Source organism: Somniosus microcephalus, chromosome 26 (genome assembly GCF_052327205.1).
Source record: "Somniosus microcephalus isolate GS21.2 chromosome 26, FLI_Smic_1.0, whole genome shotgun sequence".
Taxonomy (NCBI): domain Eukaryota; kingdom Metazoa; phylum Chordata; class Chondrichthyes; order Squaliformes; family Somniosidae; genus Somniosus; species Somniosus microcephalus.
In genome coordinates this window covers 36,314,746-36,337,434 of record NC_141012.1, presented here as the reverse complement: position 1 = coordinate 36,337,434, position 22,689 = coordinate 36,314,746, and positions in this window count along the sequence as shown.

Sequence of the window (22,689 nt, the reverse complement as noted above, 5' to 3'; positions counted from 1 at the left end):
ATCAGGCCACCAGGAACATTGTGGAGCACACAATTGGTGTGCTGAAGCAGCGTTTCCGTTGTCTAGACCATTCGGGGGGGCGCCCTACAGTACTCGCCAGAGCATGTGGCGCGCATCATTGTTGTCTGCTGCATGCTCCACAACCTGGCCATTCGACGCACCCAGCCAATGCCAGCCGACCCTCAAGGTCCAGCAGAGCAGGCGGACGAGGAGGAGGAGGAGGAGGAGGAGCATGCGGGCGAGGAGGATCAGGAGGAGGAGGAGGAGGAAGAAGATGGGAGGGCTCCAGAAACTGGAAGGGCCATTCGTCAGAGGCTCATAAGGACTCAGTTCTAGGCCCCTCAGATGGAATGGTGGCTGTGATTCGAACAGCGCCCTCCAGTTCGCTGTAAGCCTATGAAGGCCTCGATGATTGTAAATAGTGTACAGCTCGATTGTAAATAAAAAGTTTTCTTTATTTTCAAACAAGTGCTTCCTTCCAGCATGACAACGTAATGGTAACAGAAATCATAACTAACAAACTAACAGATAACTGTCTGGCAACCCGGCGAAACTAACCAAACCATAACAAACAAACACAGCAGGTGTGGACGGCCTTAAATCCGGAAAAAGAGACGTTTTAGCACCTCCCTCTACTGGTGGCCCCTTGATGGAGACGGACTCCTCTTACGAGGTCGGCCCCTTCCCTCCCTGCAGCTCCTCCGTAATTGGACCCCAGTGGCTGCGTCAAGGCTGGGGGACGCCTGCTGAGTGTCTGGAAGCGCTGAAGCCCCTGAGGGATGGCCTGGACGACCTCTGGGCTTGGAGGTCCCGCAAGCAGGCTGCTCCAACTGGGCATGTCTGCTAACAGTCTGCCGCGCAGGTGGTGGCAGCTGCTCTGCTGACGTGCCAGCGGTGGCATCAGGACTGCTCACATGCAGAGAGAGGACACCTGCACTGTGGTCGGCCGAAACACTAGCACTCTGACGGGGTCGCACAGGATCATACGCCACAATCGACTGCTCCACAGATTCATGGCCTGCTGTGGTGCTGCAAGGGCCTGGGGTGATCCTGCCTGATGCAGCTAGGGTGGCAGCAGAGAGTGTTCACGTGGCCTCAATTTGCTTGTGGACGAGGCCAGCAAGTGACTGCGTGGCAGCAGTGAGGATCTGCGTGGCAGGTGCCAGTGCTTCGGAAAAGCCATGGACAGTCCTTTCCACTGCTTCGGATAAGGCCGGAACACTCCTTTCCACTGCCTTGGACAAGGCATGGACAGACCTTTCCACTGCCTCGGACAAGCCCCGGACAGACCTTTCCACTGCCTCGGACAAGCCCTGGACAGACCTTTCCATTGCTGGGCCGAAGCCCTGGACAGACGTTTCCATTGCTGGGCCGAAGCCCTGGACAGTCCTTTCTGTTAGATCCGTGTATCTTGATGTTGTGTGTCCTTCAATAACTAGGCAAGAGACTGCGGGGAACAATCAACAGGTGTGTACTGGATGAGGGTTACTCTAAAACGAACTGTGCAGATCCCTACTCAGGGTTTATATACAGGTGTGGTCACTGCCGGTACTACAGTATACAGGAGCTGTAAAAAGTAGTTCTCCCCTTAAAGGTACATACACTACAATTCCTCCCCTTTTAGATTAACAGTACCATAACATTCATTTAACAATTAACACTTTTAACATGCAACATTAACTGAAAATAGTCCATTTATAAATTCAGTCTTTGGGCCGGCTTCCTGATCCTTTCTGGATAGCGGCTTTCCTGAGTGTCTTGCTCTTGGTGCGGAGGCGATTCTGGCCCCCTGTCGTCGGTTGGTTCATCAGCTTCCGATGCTACTGTTTCTTGGGTAGATGCTACCTGTATGTCGGGTTCATCACCAGGTATGCGAGACATGGGGTTGACTCGTTCCTGTGACTCTAGAATCTGGTCAACATGGCGTCTCACAATGTTCTCCCCAACATCTACTGTGTACATTAGTGGCCCCTGCCATGAGCATATCGTTCCTGGTTGCCATTTCTCTGTTCGGTAGTCGCGGGCCAAGACTGGTTGCCCTACATTGAAGCTCGTTGTTGGCTTTCCATTGATGTGCTGGAATTGCTTATTCTCAACATCTCTTCGTACATTTGGTCTGAGCAAATCCAGACGAGATCTCAACCTTCGGTTAAAGAACATCATGGCCGGGGTCTGGTTGGTGACTGCATGTGTCGCATTTCTGTAGGCTAACAGGAAATTGTCCACCTTATGCTGCAGTGGAATGTCATCATCGCACATGGCCCTTACTGCCTTTTTAAAGGTTTGTACGAACCTCTCAGCCAATCCATTTGTGGCTGGGTGATACGGGTCGGATGTGTAATGCCTTACCCCATTCCTTTTCATGAATCTTCGAAACTCTTCGGACAAAAACTGTGGTCCGTTATCAGAGCAAATCTGCTCTGGCAAGCCGTTCCTGGCAAATATGGTCCGTAGGACTGCAATAGTTTTCTCCGTGGTGGTGGACGACATTTTGATCACCTCAGGCCATTTCGAGTGCGCATCCACGGCTATTAAAAACATTGAGTCCATGAATGGACCAGCAAAATCAATATGCACCCGTTGCCATGGAGATGAGGGCCACTCCCATGGGTGTAGAGGGGCATGTGGTGGTGCATTTTGGACCTTGTGGCATCCTGAGCAGCTCTTTGTCAGGTCCTCGATTTGCTGATCGATCCCCGGCCACCACACATAAGCCCTAGCAAGGCTTTTCATTTTCACCCCTCCCAGATGGCCTTCGTGAAGCCCATTGAGCACTCTCTCCCTTAACTTGGGTGGAATTACCACTCGGGATCCACACATCAAGGTCCCCTGGCATAATGACAGCTGTTCTCTTCTGGATGAGAATGTTGGCAACAGTGAGTCGCCATGTGCTGGCCATCCCTTCACCGTCAAGTCATATATCCGAGACAGTGTCGGGTCATTTCGGGTCTCCTTCTCTATATCAGCATTAGTTACTGGCAAGCGTTCAATTATAGTCGAATAAAATATTTTGACAGGGTCCACTGCTGGTGCTTCCTCCGCAGTAGGCAGTGGCAGGCGTGATAGCCCATCAGCGTTTCCATGCTGTTTCGTGCCCTTATACTCGATTTCATATTGGTTCGCCCCTAGAAAAAGGGACCATCTTTGTAGCCGTTGCGCAGTCATCACCGGAACGCCCTTCTTTGGATTAAAGATGGAGACAAGTGGTTGGTGGTCAGTCAGCAAGGTGAACTTCTGCCCCTGCAGATAGTGGTTGAACTTTTTCACTCCCCACACTAGGCTGAGGGCCTCCCTGTCAATCTGGGCGTAGTTACGCTCGGCTGAGGTTAGTGACCAAGATGTAAAGGCTACTGGCCTCTCCGAGCCGTCAGGGAATTTGTGCGACAGCACCGCTCCAATGCCATAGGGTAATGCATCACACGCCAACCGAATTGGTAGTGCTGGGTTGAAATGAGCCAACACCTCTTTTGATGTGATCAATTCTTTGCACTTCTGGAAAGCTCGTTTACATTCGTCATTCCACTTCCATGCTACCCACGTTTGCAGTAGGGTGTTCAGTGGGTGTAGTACTGTTGTAGAAGTGCCTTACTTCTTAGCTCTGGGTAATGACTCAATACACACTTGGATTTGTCAGACGGACAGGCCTTTTATTTCACTTCTTGCAAGGGGAATCAGCACCTCTACTCAAGGGGTGAGGCTACTATTCCAATGATACAGCGTAAGCGTTCCATATTTATACAGTGTAACAAACAAGTTTAATTGACATTCCTTTGTTCCTCAATCAGGATACATTTTAGATTAATCATTAGGTCTTATGACATATTGACAGAAGGATCCTGGACACATAAGTCAACGGTTAAGATATAACAGGATATGAATCGTGTAACCGGAGGTCCTCCTTAATCTTAATCATGTATCTGGAGACTAGATCTAACAAATTATTAGGTCACTGGGTATTTCAGAAACGAAACCCATTGTTTCACTTCTACATTCTCATTAGGTGGGCAGACATCTGTTCTTGGCTGTAATCCAGGTACGTGCAATAGCTCTAGTTACACATCGACTCTTTACCTGTGTCAAGTCTGAAAACTTTTACCCAGCAAGCACTTGAAATTAACCCCTTATATCATGTAGATTTCCTCATTCCCCCCTTTTGTCCTTACTAAGGACAATCTTTCGCTAAGTTTAAGAAATTCTACATCAAAGGTCTCACCCTTAATATCCTCATATTCAGACATCATTGGTACTGGAGGAGTTGATGTTAATGAGGAAAGGACTTTTGTACACAATAATTTTCCAAAATTTGCTTTCCTAGTGCTCCTCCCCACCCTGAAATCCAATCCCACATGGACCACTGTTCAGGTTGACGTAGTTTCTCTACGGCCTCCCTTATGTGGTTTACCAGGTTGGTGATATTTTCTGAGCTATCTGGAATATAGGTGCAACATTCGGTTTTTATGATTGCACATGTGCCCCCTTCTTTTGCCAACAAATAGTCCAGAGCCATGCGGTTTTGTAAAGCAACAGTGCGCAAAGCCACCATTTCTGCGTTTACATCACTAAGAGCATCAGCAGTATCATTGGCTATTTGTTCCAACACTGCTGCCATGTTTATAGATTCTCTTGCTAACTTCCCTGTTCCATACCAGGGAAATGCTATAGCAAAGAACCTTTCAGTTTCTGTAATGGCTCGTTTTGCTCGTGTCCCAGGGTGGCTATCCAAAGATGAACTATGATGTATATAGGGCACTACATATCCCAAATAACATGACCCAATCCAATTTTGTGGTAACCAAGGGTATGCTCTGTGCCCACAGATGAAATAGGTGTTATTATAGGCTTCAAATTTGTTCCATATCTGGTGCAAATAACTCATGTATACAAAGGTATTAACATGATGATAGTTATGCTTATTTAACAGTCTTCCACCTCTCCCTCCTTGTTTCTTAGCGGTCTTATTAATTTTTCTTTTCTGAGTAATTGATGTTGAAACGAGGGGTTGTGTAAAAGGATTATCACAAAACATTGACTTAGCTGTCAGGGCCAGTCCTCCTCTCGAATTACCATTACAGATAACCCCTCCGTTCGCAGTTCTGTCACTTGGTAATACAGTATCAGGGCATGTGACCCATAGCTTATCAAGCCTTTGTCCACTATCTTCTTCTACTATCTTACCCTGAGATTTAGGGGTTGATACGGGGGTACCTGCATAGTATGGTCCTGGAGCTGGACTTTCATGGTCTCATTATAACATATAATATAAAAGAGATTTTTGGTTAAAAGTACACATTCTTTTATGCATGGTTTGCCTTGCAGAGGATCTGGGTAAATCCATATGGCAGTTTCAATTATTGTTGACAAAAAGAACAGTCTTGTTAAAGTCCAAATCCAGTTCATCTTGGCAGTGTATCATCTTCAACTGATGCCTTCTTACAATGGGACGCATGTATCCATGTTGGTCGCTCCTTTACTTTTACAGCGGTGTTTGTGGTCAGGAGTACTTGGAAGGGTCCCTTAAATCTGGGTTGAAGGCCATTCTTTCACTTGAAGATTTTTATGTAGACGTTATCTCCTGGCTCGAAAGTATGGCACTTTCCTTCAGCGGGATCGACCTGGGCTTCCTTCACCTGTTGATGGAAACTAGAAATACATTTGGTTAATGCAATGCAATAACTCAACATATCTTCCTCCATTTTATGGATGTCCATTTGTTTAGCTGTTAAAGGTGCCGAAAAGGGCAATCTTTGTGGTCTTCCCATGACGATCTCGTGAGGCGACAATCCTGTAGTTCTGTTGGTAGCAGACCGCATTGTCATTAAAGCTATGGGTAGCAAATCAACCCATTTAAGTCCAGTTTCTTTACACAGTTTTGCAAGCTTGTTTTTCAGCATCCCGTTATATCTTTCCACTAGTCCAGCCGACTGTGGATGATAACTGCAATGGAGGTGCTGGTTAATCTGTAAGGCTTTGCATAGTTCCTTAATCACTGTTCCCATAAAATGGGACCCATTGTCACTTGACAGTTTTGCTGGTATCCCAAAGCGAGGCACAATGTCCTTCAGTAAACATTTAGCAACAGTGGTGGCGTCACTCTTTCTACAAGGAAACGCTTCAATCCATCTTGAAAACATATCAACAATAACTAATACATATTTAAAGCTCATGCACACAGGTAGTTCAATAAAATCCATTTGCAAGTGTACAAAAGGACCCATGGGGTTTGGATGGGATGCGGGCTGTACCTTCTTTATTTTTTTTCCTGCATTCATGGTCTGGCAGATAATACAATTTTCACAAATTTGTTTTGCCAATTTTGAGATTCCTGGTGCATACCAGGTCTTAAGGATATAGTCCGCCATCCCCCCTTTGCCCGCATGGGTGAATTTATGAACACATTGGGCAATTGGTGATAGTAATGATTTGGGTGCCACCATGCGGCCGTCATGATGAACCCATAAGCTGTCAGTGTTTTTTTTAAAACAATGATTAACAACCCATTCCTTTACTTCATCAGAACTGGCCCTATCTTGATGGGTCAGCACATCATCTAAGGACGGGGGCTGCGGTATCTCTGGCTTTTCCCTAACAGGGAAGGCTGAAACTTGTCGTTCAGTACTTGATATAGCTACTGACTTAGCAGCGCTATCTGCAGCAGCGTTTCCAAGCGCAACCTTGTCCAAATGCCCCGTGTGTGCTTGGCACTTAATAATTGCAATCTGTTTACGTCTCTGAATAGCTAGTAAAAGATTTTGCACTTCTTGTGCATTTTTAATCTGGGTTCCCGAGGAAGTCAGGTAACCGCGAATTTTCCAAATTTGTCATGCTCATGTCTGGTTATTTCTGAATAGTTCAATATCCATTGTCTACAATAGCCAGTCATTCCTAGAAAATGCTTCATTTCTCTTTTAGTTTTTGGCAACGATATGTTGCAAACGACCTTTATTCTATCCGGCGTTAACTCCCTGTTTTAACAATGATTCCATCACTGGCTCAATTCCTTTTTCTGCTTTCTCTGACAATGGATACTGTGACCTTTTGGGTAATGGTGCAGCTGGATTAATTGTAATTTTATAGGGCTGTGCAATCTAATAGTTAGGAGGTATTTTAAATTTAAAAACGGCTGATAATCTTGTCCTGTTTTGTCATAGCAGGCCGTGCAGTGCAATTTTGAATGCCATTTCCCTAGTATCAGGGATTCCTGGTATTGTTTTATGGAGCTTGTAACGAATCCCCACGCTCCTAACAGACTGACAAGTTTGGGACTCAAACTTGGGTCGGCAATTTCCCATGCGTAAAGAACAGGGGCCTAGAAATTGAGTTTTGGCGCAGCCAGGGCTTTAGCGCCGGAAGTTAGTGCCGGAGCTAAGTCGCGCTGGTCGGGCCCAAAATTCACCAATTCTGCGCCCAAACGGCTGCCGGCGCTGCTGAGAGCTGTTTGCGCCTGAAAACTGGCGCTACGCGCTGAATATCGGCGCTATTCCGGTGCTGCGGCGCCCGCTGCGGTGCGGCAGGTTCGGGAAGTGCAGGCCTCCTCCTTCCCTTAAGGAGGAGCTGCCTGCACCCGGCCGCGGCCCGCGAAAATCTTTTTAAAAATGAGCCCGGCACCTCGGACAAGTGCCGGGCTTGCTTCTGTTCCAGGGGGGGGGGGGAAGTCCGGGGAGGGAGCTGCGGCCAGGCGGCCGGCGGGAAAGCGGCCGGCCGCCGCGGTGCCTTTAATGCGCCGGCGCAAAGTGATGTAAGACTCTGTTGCCAGAGTCTTAGTTGCGGCTGCCACGGGCGAGGCGGCCGCAACTGAATTTCGGCGCTGGGGCCCGTCGGCATGGCAACCGGGATGCTGCGCACACCGATGACATCATCGGTGTCGGCGCAGCGCTACCGGTCTACCGCGGCGGAAGGGCCCCAGGCAATTTCGGCGCCGGCGCCAATTGCAGCGCTAGGCCCTCTAGCGCCGCAAAATCGGCGCTAAGGGCACTGAATTTCTAGCCCAGGGTGTTTTATTTCTGTTACTGGGTACTCATATGCCTTATCTACTTGGATTTCTACCACTACTCCTGATGGGGAGCAAATGATTGTAGTGTAAGATTCGCAATTTTCAGCAAAAATTCACGCAAGAAAACTGGATAAAATAAGACTGTTTATTGACCAAAGTAAGCTTGCACAGAAAAACCTTTGATAAAAGGGCATACAAAATGGCCGCCAGGCCCCGTGATCAGTTTCTGAACCATTTTATTTCTGTTACTGCAAGCCAGACAGGCTTGTGGATTGAAGACAGTGAGCCCGCGAAAGCCAGTATCTGGGAACCGAAACTCAGAGGAACAGCATACATATTCAATGGATTACAAGTACAGGATGGGGCCCATCAAGATATGGGCGGACAATGCAAAATCACTCATACCCATTTATTGTACAAAGGAAAAACCGTTTAGCAGCCATCAAGGAAAATCTCCGGACCGATCAATATGCGAACCGAGCCGCGGTGACAATGCAAAGGACATTAAAAGACATTATCGGCCAGGAAGGCCAGTTTAAGCTATCACCGGCTCCGTTACAAGACAAAGCGCCCCTGCAGAGATTTCTGCCCGCCAAAATTAATGCAAAGACAGGACTATGATTTGGCGGGAGATAGGACTGTCCCAAAAGAGTATAACTATGGATTGAAAGTCCATCTAGGGGGCTTCGGACTTCGGGATACTTGAACAACTTCGCTTGACTGAACGACGGCTACTTCTTCAACTTCTTCGGACGGGGTCAGGATTGGCGCCTCTTCCACTTCGGCAGATGCAGAATCGATGAAAACGTTTTCGTCTTTTTAAAGAGGGACGGTTTCGGTAAAAGGACAACGTGGTCGGTGTTCAGCCAAACAAGGCTCGGCCACGACGAGAAGACGACGAGGGTGGCCCGGGTGCTGGGGTCGGGAGATCATCGACGACCCAGGCCGACGGAGAAGAAACCCTCTGGAGAACCGACCAGGCCGGAGACAAAAAGAACAGTCCGGGCCTGACACTCCCGTGTCTCAACATCCCATCTGGTTGTTGGTCTGCTCCATGAACCAAAATCGACAACAGCTTGTAGCTGATCTTCAACCTTGACGAGCGCTCATCGAGGCTGTGTCTACCCCACCACCTCGAGGGAAAGAAAACATCGACTGCGCCAGAAGTTTCCAAATCCACGTGACGACGGAAAGCGGTGCCAAAAGGGCTGCGAACCCCCCTTTTCTCGCGATTTCGAGAGTGGTGAGCATGATCCCAGGTTCCCCAGGTCAAAACTTAGTTTAGGTATAGGGGAGGGAGTTACGGGAAATCGTAATGTGTTTCCCCTTTTACAATGTGCCGTGTGTTCCCCATTTCCATAGAGTCAAGTTCATAAATTTGTGCATGATTGTAGTTACCTTAATCTGTGCCTATGACATGTATTTTGTAATGCTTCAGACTGTTTAAAAATAAAAGCATCCATTTCGTGCTATTCAGCCTGGTCTATTGAGTCCTTTTCTCTGCACTACTGTTCTCTGCATCTAAGTCCAAGGTCTAGAACCGTAGGGGGAGTGGGTCGAACCACTCAAGGGTAATTCTTGCACGAAGCCTGGCAGGAGGCCAGAACGGGCAAGAGAGCAGGAAAAAAACCCCTACAGTAGCATTCATTTTGCACAGCAAGTCTCTTCCACATAAACTCATAGAGACATCTCCTGATAACAGAAAGGAGTGTTCTTCCTCAAATTCTTCGACTTTTACTGTGAGGGGAGTCGATTGATTCAAGTGTTGTAGTATTCCAGCCAATCCAGCTATCGGGGTCTTTTTCCCATTAATAGGCATTCCTTCAGAATATCCTTTCCCTAACACCGAAAAGGTTGCTCCTGTATCTACTAAAATGACATAGGTCTCCCAGCTATTTGCATTTTAATTTCAGGTTCGCTGCGTGAATTTAAAGAAACAACGGTCATTTGGTGGTCTGTGGCGCCTGGGGCTGCTGGTGTCAGTCAGTAATTCTGATCTCTATTTCTCCTAAATCCCTGTCCGTTTGTAGGGTAACCTCCTGACTAGTCCAAAAAAGGGTTATGGACAGTGAAATTAGGACCTTTATTCTCTAACGGAGGTCCATTATTGGAGGTTTGGTTCTGACGATTTTTCGCAGGGCATTGGTTTGCCCAATGTCCGGGTTGTCCGCAATTGTAACAATTACCAGATCATCCATACCCTCTTACTCTACCACGTCTTCCTCTATATTCCCCTCTATTCATCCTTCTATAGTTACCTTGTTATCCTACCATAATAGAGGAGAAAGGTGTTTCTTTGGGGTAATTTTTTTTCTTCTGACTCAACAAACATAGAGGCAGTCTTTTTATCTGGCTGTTCTCTATTTCTCTCTTGTCCGTTAAACATTCCTCGAGGCAAGTAATTCTTTCTATGTTAAATGAACCATCTGAGGGAAAGGGTCTAGTCTTATTTACAGTCCATTTGGACCAATTTGGTAGGTGATCAATGGATAATTGACCACAGTTCTTTAACATAAAGGCTGCTGGCGTGCCTTTCTCGGGTGGCTTACTGGTGCTAGCACCCATTTCAGCAGCTTAAATGGTTCACTTAAAACAATCTAAACTCCCGTGACAATCCGTGATCTGCGTTGTACGCCCCTACAGATCAGATTAATAAACTATACATACGTATAAAACTCGAGGGTTCTCAACCCTCGTGGAAGGTATTTCTAACTGGGGAAAATACTGAATCCACAATAGCTTAGTGGATCATGTAAAAGACATCACTATTTTCTCAACAATACATTCCGCCGCGGGACTCACTTCCCCGGCTTGGGTCTTTTCCAACCCGTTCTGCAGTTTTTTTTTCAGCTTAAATATTTTAGTTAAAACATACAACAATTCCGTAACACTCTATGATCTGCGTGGGACGCCTCTACAGATCAGACATGACTAAACATTAATACATATGACAATAAACAATAAACAATACACTTGTTAAACAACAACCAAAGTGTTACTAAATCCCCAACCTATGCAGCCTTACTGGACAAAGTTGATTGATAATAACAAGTAGTTAAATACTCACTCTCATAAACATTAAACATTGACACTGTGTTTCAGACAATCGCCCACTCTTCTTCCCTCTACCTTACTCCCTTTAGCCAAATTTTTTAGCAAAAAGGGCCTTCAATTTGTCCCAACTAACTTCACCCACTCTCTCTCCTTCTACCGTACTCCCTTTATGGAACCTTGCTAGTTCAATTTCCAGTAAATCGCTAGCTCCTTAGTTAATCAAATTCCTGACTTAACCTTCTCTCTCTGGTACCTTTATACAGTCCTTTTCTGCACGATCCTGTTCGCGGGGCGTCAGCGCCTCGTGGCTGATCCTCTGTTCCGTTTCTGAAAGGGAAGCAGTCACAACGGCAGTTTAACCTCTGAACCTTGTGAGTCAATTACCCGATGGCAGTACTGTCCAATGGAATAAACAGACTATGCGCAGCTATGCTTCTGGCAGGAAAAGTCCCAAAAATGTGGCAAAACACCACTTTCAGCTGATGGGATTTTTCCTAACCGAGCAACGTACTCGGCGTCTGTTAACTCACGAATTGGTACAGCAAGCCATCTCGGTGGAACCTCCAAATTGTAGAAGTGCCTTACTTCTTAGCTCTGGGTAATGACTCAATACACACTTGGATTCGTCAGACGGACAGGCCTTTTATTTCACTTCTTGCAAGGGGAATCAGCACCTCTACTCAAGGGGTGAGGCTACTATTCCAATGATACAGCGTAAGCGTTCCATATTTATACAGTGTAACAAACAAGTTTAATTGACATTCCTTTGTTCCTCAATCAGGATACATTTTAGATTAATCATTAGGTCTTATGACATATTGACAGAAGGATCCTGGACACATAAGTCAATGGTTAAGATATAACAGGATATGAATCGTGTAACCGGAGGTCCTCCTTAATCTTAATCATGTATCTGGAGACTAGATCGAACAAGTTATCAGGTCACTGGGTATTTCAGAAACGAAACCCATTGTTTCACTTCTACATTCTCATTAGGTGGGCAGACATCTGTTCTTGGCTGTAATCCAGGTACGTGCAATAGCTCTAGTTACACATCGACTCTTTACCTGTGTCAAGTCTGAAAACTTTTACCCAGCAAGCACTTGAAATTAACCCCTTATATCATGTAGATTTCCTCACTGTAGACAAATTCGGCAAGAACTTATGGTAGTAGTTCACCAGCCCGAGGAACGACCTCAGTTGTGACACATTTTCCGGTGCTGGAGTCTTGATTACTGCCTCAATCTTTTCAGGGGACTTATGTAACCCCTCTTCATCAATAACGTGGTCACAATACGAGATCTGCTTCTGGAAAAACTCGCATTTGTGGCGATTAGCACGGAGCCCATATTCCTTCAATCTAGTGAGCACCTGCTCCAGGTTGGCGAGGTGATCACTGTCATTTTCGCCCGTGACCAGGATGTCGTCCAAATAACACTGGGTCCCTGGAATCCCTTGCAGGACTTGATCCATTGCCCTTTGCCAAATAGCCGGAGCTGATGCTACCCCGAACACCAGCCAGTTGTATTGGTAGAGACCTTTATGAGTGTTGATCGTGAGGTACTGTTTCGAGGCTTCTTCTACCTCCATTTGCAGGTACGCCTGGGCCAGATCAATCTTAGTGAAGCGTTTCCCTCCAGATAGCGAGGCGAAAATATCTTCAATCCGCGGAAGCGGATATTGTACCGTGTGACGGACTGGGTTCACTGTCACCTTAAAGTCCCCACAGATGCGAACCTTCTTTGGTTCCCCAGGCGTATTACTCAACGACCTCTTCATTACAGGAACAATGGGTGTAGCCCACTCACTCCAGTCCACATTGGACAGTACTCCTGAACGTTCCAAACCTTCCAGCTCTGCTTTGAAGGCTGGGCGGATCGCATAAGGCACCGGTCTGGCCTTAAAAAACTTTGGGCTTGCATTTTCCTCTATTTTAATCGTCGCTGTTATGCCTTTTAGTGTTCCGAGTCCCTCCTGGAACACTTCTTGTGCGTCAGTTAGCATTTTTGACAGTCGTCCAGGTGTGACGTTGTCATCCTTTTTGGCATCTACAGTCAGTGCTTGTATGGAATGCCAATCTAGCTGTATCTTCCGGATCCATTCACGTCCTAGTAATGGTGATCCTCCATCTGGCAATACATATAGGTCCATTTTTGGTGTTTCCTTGCCGTTATATATAACGTTCACCCTTATTTTTCCTTTGGGGTAGACTTTTTGCCCCGTGTACGTCTTCAAGACAATCTCTGTATCTCTCAAGGGTATATGTGAGAATAGCCGCTTGTAGTCCCTTCGGTTTATGACTGTTAGGGCTGATCCTATGTCCAATTCCATTTTCACTTGGACTCCGGCTATCTTGAGCGTGACCCAGATAGTTTGGTGATCCTCCGTTTTGATCACATTATGTAGTTTCAGACAACCCAGCTCCTTGCTTCCGGAGTCTGTATCACTTTTTTGTTCATCTGAACTACTCTCCGTCACCTTATGTACCTTCTTGTACTTCTTCTGTGGAGATTTCTTGCTGCTGGTTTTCTTTCCCGACCTGCAGACTCTTGCTATGTGTCCTACTTTTCCACACTGTCTGCACACTTTGTCCTTGAACCAGCAATCATTATGGTTGTGTATTGTTCTGCCACAGCGATAGCACTTCACTGTTCTGTATGACATTTCATTTGTGCCATATCCTTGCGGTCTCCGTTGTATCTCTGCAGCGCCCCGTGCGGCTGCTTCGTGTGATACTGCCATGCTGAAAGCCTTGTCCAGCGTAAGATCCTTTTCTGATAGAAGCCGTTTCTGGGTTCCTTCACTTTGAAGCCCACACACAAACTTGTCCCTTAAAGTATCTGCTAGTCCCGTTCCAAACTGGCAGTGTTTCGATAGCTTGCGCAGTTCTGTTAAATACTCAGCATTACTTTCATCTTTATGCTGGTTCCTTTTGTGAAACTTAAATCTTTCTGCTATCAGCAGCAGTGTGGGGTTTAAGTGGTCCTGTAGGATTGACACTATGTTTTCAAAATCCTTTTCCACTGGCTTCTCTGGGGTTACTAGGTTTCGCAGTAAGCCATACGTTTTTGCACCCATTGAATTCAACAATACCAGCGCTTTCCTGTCATCTGGCACTTCATTCGCCTTGCAGTACACTTCTATGCGTTCGACATATGTCGCCCAATCTTCGACTTCATTGTCGAACGCTGTGACACTGCCAATCTTCGGCATCCCTGGGTGTGGTTAGAGTGGCTCAAAATGGTGTCTCCCGCGCTCTCCCTTCTTCTCCACTGCGGCTCAAAATGGTGTCTCCCGCGCTTTCCTTTCTTCCCGCGCTCTCCCTTCTTCTCCGCTGTGGCTCAAAATGGCGTCTCCCGCGCTTTCCTTTCTTCCCCGCTGACGCTGCTTGGCCCTTGAACACTGGCTGTGCTCTGCGTGTTTTCATGCGTGCCTCTCTCTCTCGTTGACGCTGCTCGCCCCTTGAACACCGGCTACGCTCTGCTCTCTCTCGTTGACGCCGCTCGGTCCTGAACACCGGCTGCACCCTGTGCGCTCTACCCTCTCTCTTCTCCCGTCGATGCCGCTCGGTCCTGAACACCAGCTGCGCCCTGTGCGCTCTACCCTCTCTCTTCTCCCGTCGACGCTGCTCGGCCTTTTTCTGTGCCGTCGGTTGGCTCCAGCCACCGCTGTCCGGGAAGGGTCTGCGCCGTACCTGTTGCCAGCCCGTTTCGCTGGACCACCGACTGGAGAACCAAGCCCAGCACTCAACAGCCTCCCCTGCGATGCTCAAGTCTCCGCTGGATGGTCGACGCCCGTGCTTCTAGACTCGGCCTTCTTCTTTTACTTTTCTCCAGGAGCGAATCCCTGGGAGGTGATGCAGAGTTGCAGGTAGGTTTGAATCTTCTCGTCGCCAATGTTAGATCCGTGTATCTTGATGTTGTGTGTCCTTCAATAACTAGGCAAGAGACTGCAGGGAACAATCAACAGGTGTTTACTGGATGAGGGTTACTCTAAAACTAACTCTACAGATCCCTACTCAGGGTTTATATACAGGTGTGGTCACTGCCGGTACTACAGTATACAGGAGCTGTAAAAAGTAGTTCTCCCCTTAAAGGTACATACACTACACTTTCCATTGCTGCCCCAAAGTCCAGCACACTCTTTGCCAGTGTGTCGATCGACTCAGGCATCCTCCCCACTGCAGCCATCAGCTCAGTGTGCCTGAGCCAGGCCTGGGTGCTCATCTCGGCAAGGCTACGCACCTCCTCTGCACTCTGTGCAGCAGTCATGGTGGCCTGCCTCGCCCTCCAGGGAGATGGCCCCCAAGCGTCCCTAACCCCCGCGCGTTGCTGCAGGCCGCTGGTTCCTGCAACTGGCTCCTCATCAGAGCCCCCCCCTCCCCTCAAGGGAACTACTATCCCCAGTCTCCAGATGCGGTGGCTCCCCTGAAGCTGGCACGGATGGTCCGGCTTCCTCCTGGTCGTCACCTCCGGAGGCACTGGCACTGGCAGCTTGAGGGGCCGGCTTCCAAGCTGGTGATGCAGCATCTGAAAGCAGGGAGGTTGAAGAGTGGCTTTAGCAAAAGGACAGTTTGGCAGCAAGGGATGCAACAGTGCGGCAATGCTATGACATGGCTCCACATTGAGAAAGCATGCTGGCGGGGGAAACAACTGGAAGGTGACAGCTGTAATAGTAGAGAACCTTACCATCACTGTGGAAAATGGGGTCGGCAGCTGCAGTGGTGACAGGACCACTCAGACGTCCTCCCACAATCTGGTGGACTCTCTCCTCGAGATCCGTCAGAGGCTCCAGTTGAGGACGGCCTCCTCCGGTGCGAAGCTGTTCCTTGCGGTTTCTCGCCAGCTTGGCCTGCAGGGCAAAGGACGGGAAGTGATGTTACATGATGCCCTGAATTATCATCTCATGCCCCCCATGGTGGAAGAGCCCTTACATGATGCCCTGGGTTATCATCTTTTCAAATCAAATCAAATCAAATCAACTTTTATTGTCATTGTTAGTGCACAAGTGCAGTACAACCAAATGTAGGCTTGCGGCTCCCGAGAGTGTACATTTAGATTAAGACATTTAAACATTCAACATACATTTGGCTTGTAATACATTAACATAAACATAACCATAATAAAGTGCATTGGCAGATGTGCAGGCTTTAGAGTTTATTTGTGGAGTTCAGTAGGATGACAGCCCTGGGAAAGAAGCTGTTCCTAAACCTGGTTGTACGGGTGCGAATGCATCTGTAGCATCTCCCAGATGGCAGGAGGGTGAACAGACTGTGGCTGGGGTGGGTGGGGTCTTTGATGATGGACCGTGACCTCCGTAAACAGCGTTTCTGGTATATGTGCTCTATGGTCGGTAGCCGGGTGCCGGTAATGCGTTGGGCAGTTTGCCCCCCATGGTGGAACAGCCCTTACATGATGCCCTGGGTTCTCATCTCATGCCCCCCATGGTGGAACAGCCCTTACATGATGCCCTGGGTTATCATCTCATGCCCCCCATGGTGGACCAGCCCTTACATGATGCCCTGAGTCAAATGTGCATGTGTCTGACCAGAAAGGGCCATGGGTGCTTGCTGACAAATGGCCAGTGGGGCATAGCGCACCCTGTAGCCATAAAGTCAGGTGCTAATGGAGGGATGCATAAGTTGGCATTAACTCCACTCACCCTCACGACCCGAGTGAGGTCATTGAATTTCTTCCTGCACTGCACAGGGCTCCTGGTCGCCATGCTGCTGGAGTTGACCCTCTGAGAAACATCCCTCCAAGCTCGTCGGTAGTCCTTATGATTAGGCCTCCTGCCATTGTCGGGGTAGAGGATATCTCGCCGGCGCTCCACTGCGGCCACCAATTCCTCCAGAGACTCATTGGTGAAGCGCTCTGCTCTCTGCCTCACCTTCTCCATATGCTCCAAGTTCTTTTGCGCCAGAGAAGGGCCTGCGCCGATTTGCAGGCCTACAAGGCGCAGAGTGTGGATGCTGGAGCTGCCTGACCCACCCCTTTAAGAGCTGGCCGGCGCCTGGAAGTCTCGTGGTCATGGGTAATTGAGAGCACCTGCGCTGCAGCTGGACGCCCGATATTGGGTTGCGCTGGCATGTTAGCGCCTTAGGTGCCCCGTGTAATGCCTGAATTCACGCCTCAATCACCTTTGTGGTGCTGCAACCCAATATCGCACGAGGTGTCGATAAGTTGCGTCTGGCTATAAAATTTGCGCTCCACCAATTCTAACGCCCCAAGCGGGGCTATACCCAATTTCTAGGTCTATGGGCTGAAAATTCAGTAGGGTTAGCGCCCATTTTGCGGCGCTAGAGGGCCTAGCGCCGCAATGATAGCCGTTTCTGAAATTCACTTCGGGGCTGCCATCGGCGTTAGCCGGTTGCGCTGCGCCGGCACCGATGACGTCATCGGTGTGCGCAGCGCCCCGGTTGCCGTGGCAACGCGCCCGAACGCCGAAATTCAGTTGCGGCCGCCTCGCCCGTGGCAGCCGCAACTAAGACTCTGGCAACCGAGTCTTACACAAGTTAGCGCCGGCGCATTAAGGTTGCGCGGCGGCCGGCCGCTTTCCCGCCGGCCACCTGCCCGCACCTCCCTCCCCGGACTCCTCCACCCCGCCCCCCGCAGAACAGATGCATCTGGCCTGCAAGCCCGGCACTTGTCCGAGGTGCCGGGCTCATTTTTGAAAAAATCAAACGGCCAGCGATCGGGTGAAGGCAGCGCCTCCTTAACGGGAGGAGGAGGCCTGCACTTCCCCAGCCTGCCGCACCGCATCGGGTGCCGCAGCGCCGGATTAGCGCCGCAATGCGGCACTCAGCGCCCATTGGGAGGCACTCACGCCCGCCAGTAGCGCCGGCAGCCGTCTGGGCACGGCGCTACTGAATTTTTGGCGCGCGCAAGGGAATTAGCGCCGGCGCTAAATTTCCGGCGCTAAAGCCCTGGCGCGGCGTCAACTCAATTTCTAGGCCTATATTTTTAGAATTGTCTCAAAGAGTAATTCTGTATAAACTCGTGAACCCAAATTCTGTACACACTTCTGTAAGGATTTGCAGAATTCTGGGGTGTATTCCAGACCCTCATAATACCCGGAAGGTTATAGACTAGTTCAACTTATTAAAAGTACTATCTGGAGGATGGTAACATCTTCAGTCATTCCTTTCCTTTAGGGAGAGATAGCCTGAACCTTTAGACCCATTTAAGCGTCTTATGGAATTTGGCTATCTCTAACTTTAGTTGAGGGTGAACGTCTGGGGAATACGCCTGATCTGGAATAGCCCAAAAGGGCTAGGACTAGTAATTATCCCTTCAACACAAGGGTAGGCACTTGCGTGTTTTAGCCAATGTTCATGTGAAGTTTCTGTTAATGTGCTGTCAAACCCTGAAATCTTTATTTTCAACACTTTGCGTTCTTAGACAGATCTGTGTGCACCTTTGGAAGTGGTTTATTGAGTTGCAGTGAATGGTGAGACATAACAGTCCCCACCAGAAAGGTGATGGGTGTGAAAGGAATGGCTTGGGCATTGTAGGGATGCTTTATGGTGTTGGTATGGAGTGGTGCCAACATGGCATGTGGCAGCCATGGTGTACAGCGTCAAGTGAAGTAAATCTGACTATGGTGAAGCTATCCTTGGCCTATCGGCCAGCCAATGTGGTCGGGTGCTGATGCCCTGTGTCCTGTGCAGCATCAGTTGATTGCAGAGAAGGTTGGTGCTGCTGGTGTTGGGGCTGATCGTGGTGGGATTCTGAGGACCAAGGTGAGATAGTTTCAAGGGCACCAATGTTGCTGGAATAGATGGCAGGTGAACTTGAGATGACAGAAGCGATCTGTCAATGGTGAGAGAGGTTGTTCCAGTGAGGTGACACTGGATACAGAGTTTACTCCAAACACTTGCAACCTGCATAAAACTCAATCTGTCTTCCAAATGCCGTAAGGAATAGCTTCTGACATAAGGCTTGGTACTAAACTGGGAGTTCTCTTTAACCCATAACCATATTGGGTACCCTAACATAAAGCAATTTTTTTTTAAAACACTTTAAAATTCATGTCCTCTAATTACGTAGGATTCCATTGTGCAACTTTGATTCTCACTCACTCCTATTAGAGAGTCTTCCACTGTGCCAAATAATTTCCCATTCAATCCCATCACGGTGTTCCAATGTACCACGCCACTTCTCATTCAAATAATCGTCTTGTATATCGTCACTTGATATTCAGTCCTGTTAAATAATATTCAAATAGATGCAATTGTTTCCCATTCAATCTCATTACACAGAATTTTTGATTCAAAGTATATCCATTAGATCTGCAATCCTGATCCATTTGTAAAGAGAAAAGACAGTTAAAGGTCTGTGATTTATTCATGTTTTCAATGCTATTCCATTGACACTAAAGGCTGTCAATCAATTGCTTTATTTAATTTAAAGTCAACTGTGTTTCACACCAGTCGTTCTAACTTGAAAAACTTTCAAAGTAAGTTTTTAAAAACACTTGTCAGAAATGTTATGTCTTTCATTCTGTTTTCATTTCCATCAAGTTGAAGTCTAAATGGATAAAATGGATTGGAAATCTATTAGCGAAGGCTATAAGAATTCCAAAAATGTACACAGCCTTATTTGCAAATTACCTGGACGTAATAAATCTAATCGATGAAAATGATTGGTGCCCAGAAAAAAGCTGTAACTCTGCTATACAAGCCATTAAAAAAAAATGATTTGTATCATTTTAACTGTCTGATGACTGACTCAACAGACACTTTGCAGTTCTTCTTTGTTGCATTGTAAGGGAACACTAGCAGATCTCCAGTGACATTGCTCTTGGTGAGCCAATGGTTTTATAAGAACAAGCGTGCCAAGTCAAGTAGGATTACTAGGGACACTGACTTATCAGAATGGGGAGTGGCCCTGGGCTCTGAGAGCACTGGAGAGGAAGGTTTAAGCACATTAGGGCATGTCCTGGGATTTATGTTCAGAGCGAGAGGGGTCCTGGGAATTTTAGAGATGCAGTTTATTAGGGCTTGGTAACACTTGGGGTGGTTCTGGTATCAGGTAGCACTAGGAATGCGGTTAAGGATTTGTGAGCACGAAGGGAGGGTCCTGGAACCGGGGAACGAGAGGGGAAAATTAGGTAAGGGGTGTTCAGGTTTGGCGGGAGCAGGAAAGAAGGGGTTTCAGAGAATTTGAGGGCCAGAGTGTGACATTATTGTGGGGTGGGGGGGTCATAAATTCCTATGTTCCTATGTTCTGCGAGAGGGAGACTCAAGTGCTTTGGCTGAAAACTGCTTTCAGCCCTTTTTGAATCATAAGCCCAACTCTCAACAACATTCCTCCCCGTCAGCCATCTTCCCTGGCCCATCCACAACTCCTTTTACCCACTGCCCACCACTTTCCCCACTGCTAGCCGGTCCTTATCTTTATGTTACAATAGCAAAATACTGCGGATGCTGGAAATCTGAAATAACAACAGAAAATTTTGGAAATACTCAGCAGGCCAGGCAGCATCCGTGGAGAGAGAAACAGGGTTAACGTTTCAGGTCTGGAACCCTTCATCAGAACTGGAAAAAGCTGGAAATGTAATCTTTATGTTCCTGCCTTAAAATATTTATGACTAAATTTTCTGTTTCAAATGAATGGATGGAACATCACGGAGCTGGCAGGATCACACATCCAGAAAATCTATACTATTAGTGAGCTTTAGAGTCCTACAGTCTTTAGGACACATAGATTTCCACAAACAAACCAAATTACTTCAGAAAATACTCAAATGTTCATCATTTATGTAATTTCCAAGTTTGTATGTATGCTTAAAGTCCCAAAAATGGTTCCGATTAGAATTTTTTAATAAACTTTAAATGCACAACCAAGATAAGACTAAAAAGATGTCCGTTCTCAATAATTAATATCTTTGTTTTCCTTTTAACTATCAAGAACTAACCACGCCTGCTGTAGTCACGGTTAATGTATGAGCAGGTCATAATGGAAATTTTTCTTTTTAGTAAATGTCATCTATTGCTTGAAATAAAGCTTTAAGAATTCAATTTCTCATTCCTTTCAAAGTCTTTCGGGGAAAAAATCCTCAATAAATCTCAAATCATGAGAGAACATGGCCATCAACAACATGGCCTGTTCCTGATGCATTCTCATGATAAAATGTTGACATGAGAAGTTATACATTAGTGTATAGGAACTACACGGCAAATGCAAGATTTTTTGTTAAATGTATAGCTAATTGCCATGCAATGTCATAAGGTCCTGTCATCCTTCACACTGAGACAGACCCACATGTACCTCACTTCCTGCTGCTACTTTTGTCATTCCTAAAAAATGAGGATATTCTTGAGTATGTGTGAGTAAAATGAAGCATACTGTGCAATGGAAAATCTATTCTATTAAATCCTGCAACCGTAAGCTAGAATGTCTCTGTAATTAATGGCTCTAGATTAATTATATTGATATATTCGGATAAAACATTTGAGTTTTATTGTGTTCTGCTGGATTTGCTTTTTTTTGGCAATGTTTCCCGTGATCGATCTCCTGCCAGGTATTGTATCCCAGGTAAAAGGGCAGGCAGTCAACCTGAACTCAGCCAGAATGCCCTCTGTTAAGCTAGATTCTGAAAGTGTGCAGGGGATTCCGATGGTGAATTTATCGTGTTCTTTGTGGTAAGGTGTATGGCCTCTGCTCACGGTTGCCATTTGGCAGAACCTCCAAAGTACAGAAAATAATCACAAAGGCTAATGGGCTGCTGGCCTTTATATCTGGAGGACTGGAGTACAAGGGGGTAGAAGTTATGCTGCAGCTATACAAAACCCTGGTTAGACCACACCTGGAGTACTGTGAGCAGTTCTGGGCACCACACCTTAAGAAGGATAGATTGGCCTTGGAGAGAGTGCAGCATAGGTTTACCAGAATGATACCTGGACTCCAAGGGTTAAGTTACGAGGACAGATTACACAATTAGGGTTCTATTGCCTAGAATTTAGAAGTTAAGGGGTGAACTGATCTACGTTTTCAGGATATTAAGGGGAACAGGTAGGGTACTTAATGAGAAACTGTTTCCGCTGGTTGGGGATTCTAGGACAAGGGGGCAGAGTCTAAAAATTAGAGCCAGACCTTTCAGGAGTGAAATTAGGAAACACTTCTACACACAAAGGGTGGTAGAAGTTTGGAACTCACTTCTGCAAACAGCAATTGATGCTGGGTCAATTGTTAATTTTAAATCTGAGATTGATAGCTTTTTGTTAACCAAAGGTATTAAGGGATATGGGCCAAAGGCAGGTATATGGAGTTAGGGTTTAGATCAGCCATGATCTCATTGAATGACAACAGGCTCGAGGGGCTGAATGGCCTCCTCCTGTTCCTATGTCCCCAGCCGGTAACCTGTCTTGGCAAAATCACGTGGAAGAACTTTGTGTGTCACAGCACTCTGGTGCTCCGAAAGCCTTTGTGCTGCTTGCAATTATTTCTTAGGTTTCTATAATTATTTTGAAATGAGCAGAAGAAATAATCAAAAATGTAACATTTCATCACAGTGTTTGAAACGGGAACGTTCCGTATGTTGTATGTTCAAAGCCGATTGTGGGAAGTGACCCATGTGAGTGTAGCGTTGAGGGACCTCGAGCAATGATTATCTCAGGAAATCACTCTCCTCAATATGTAAGT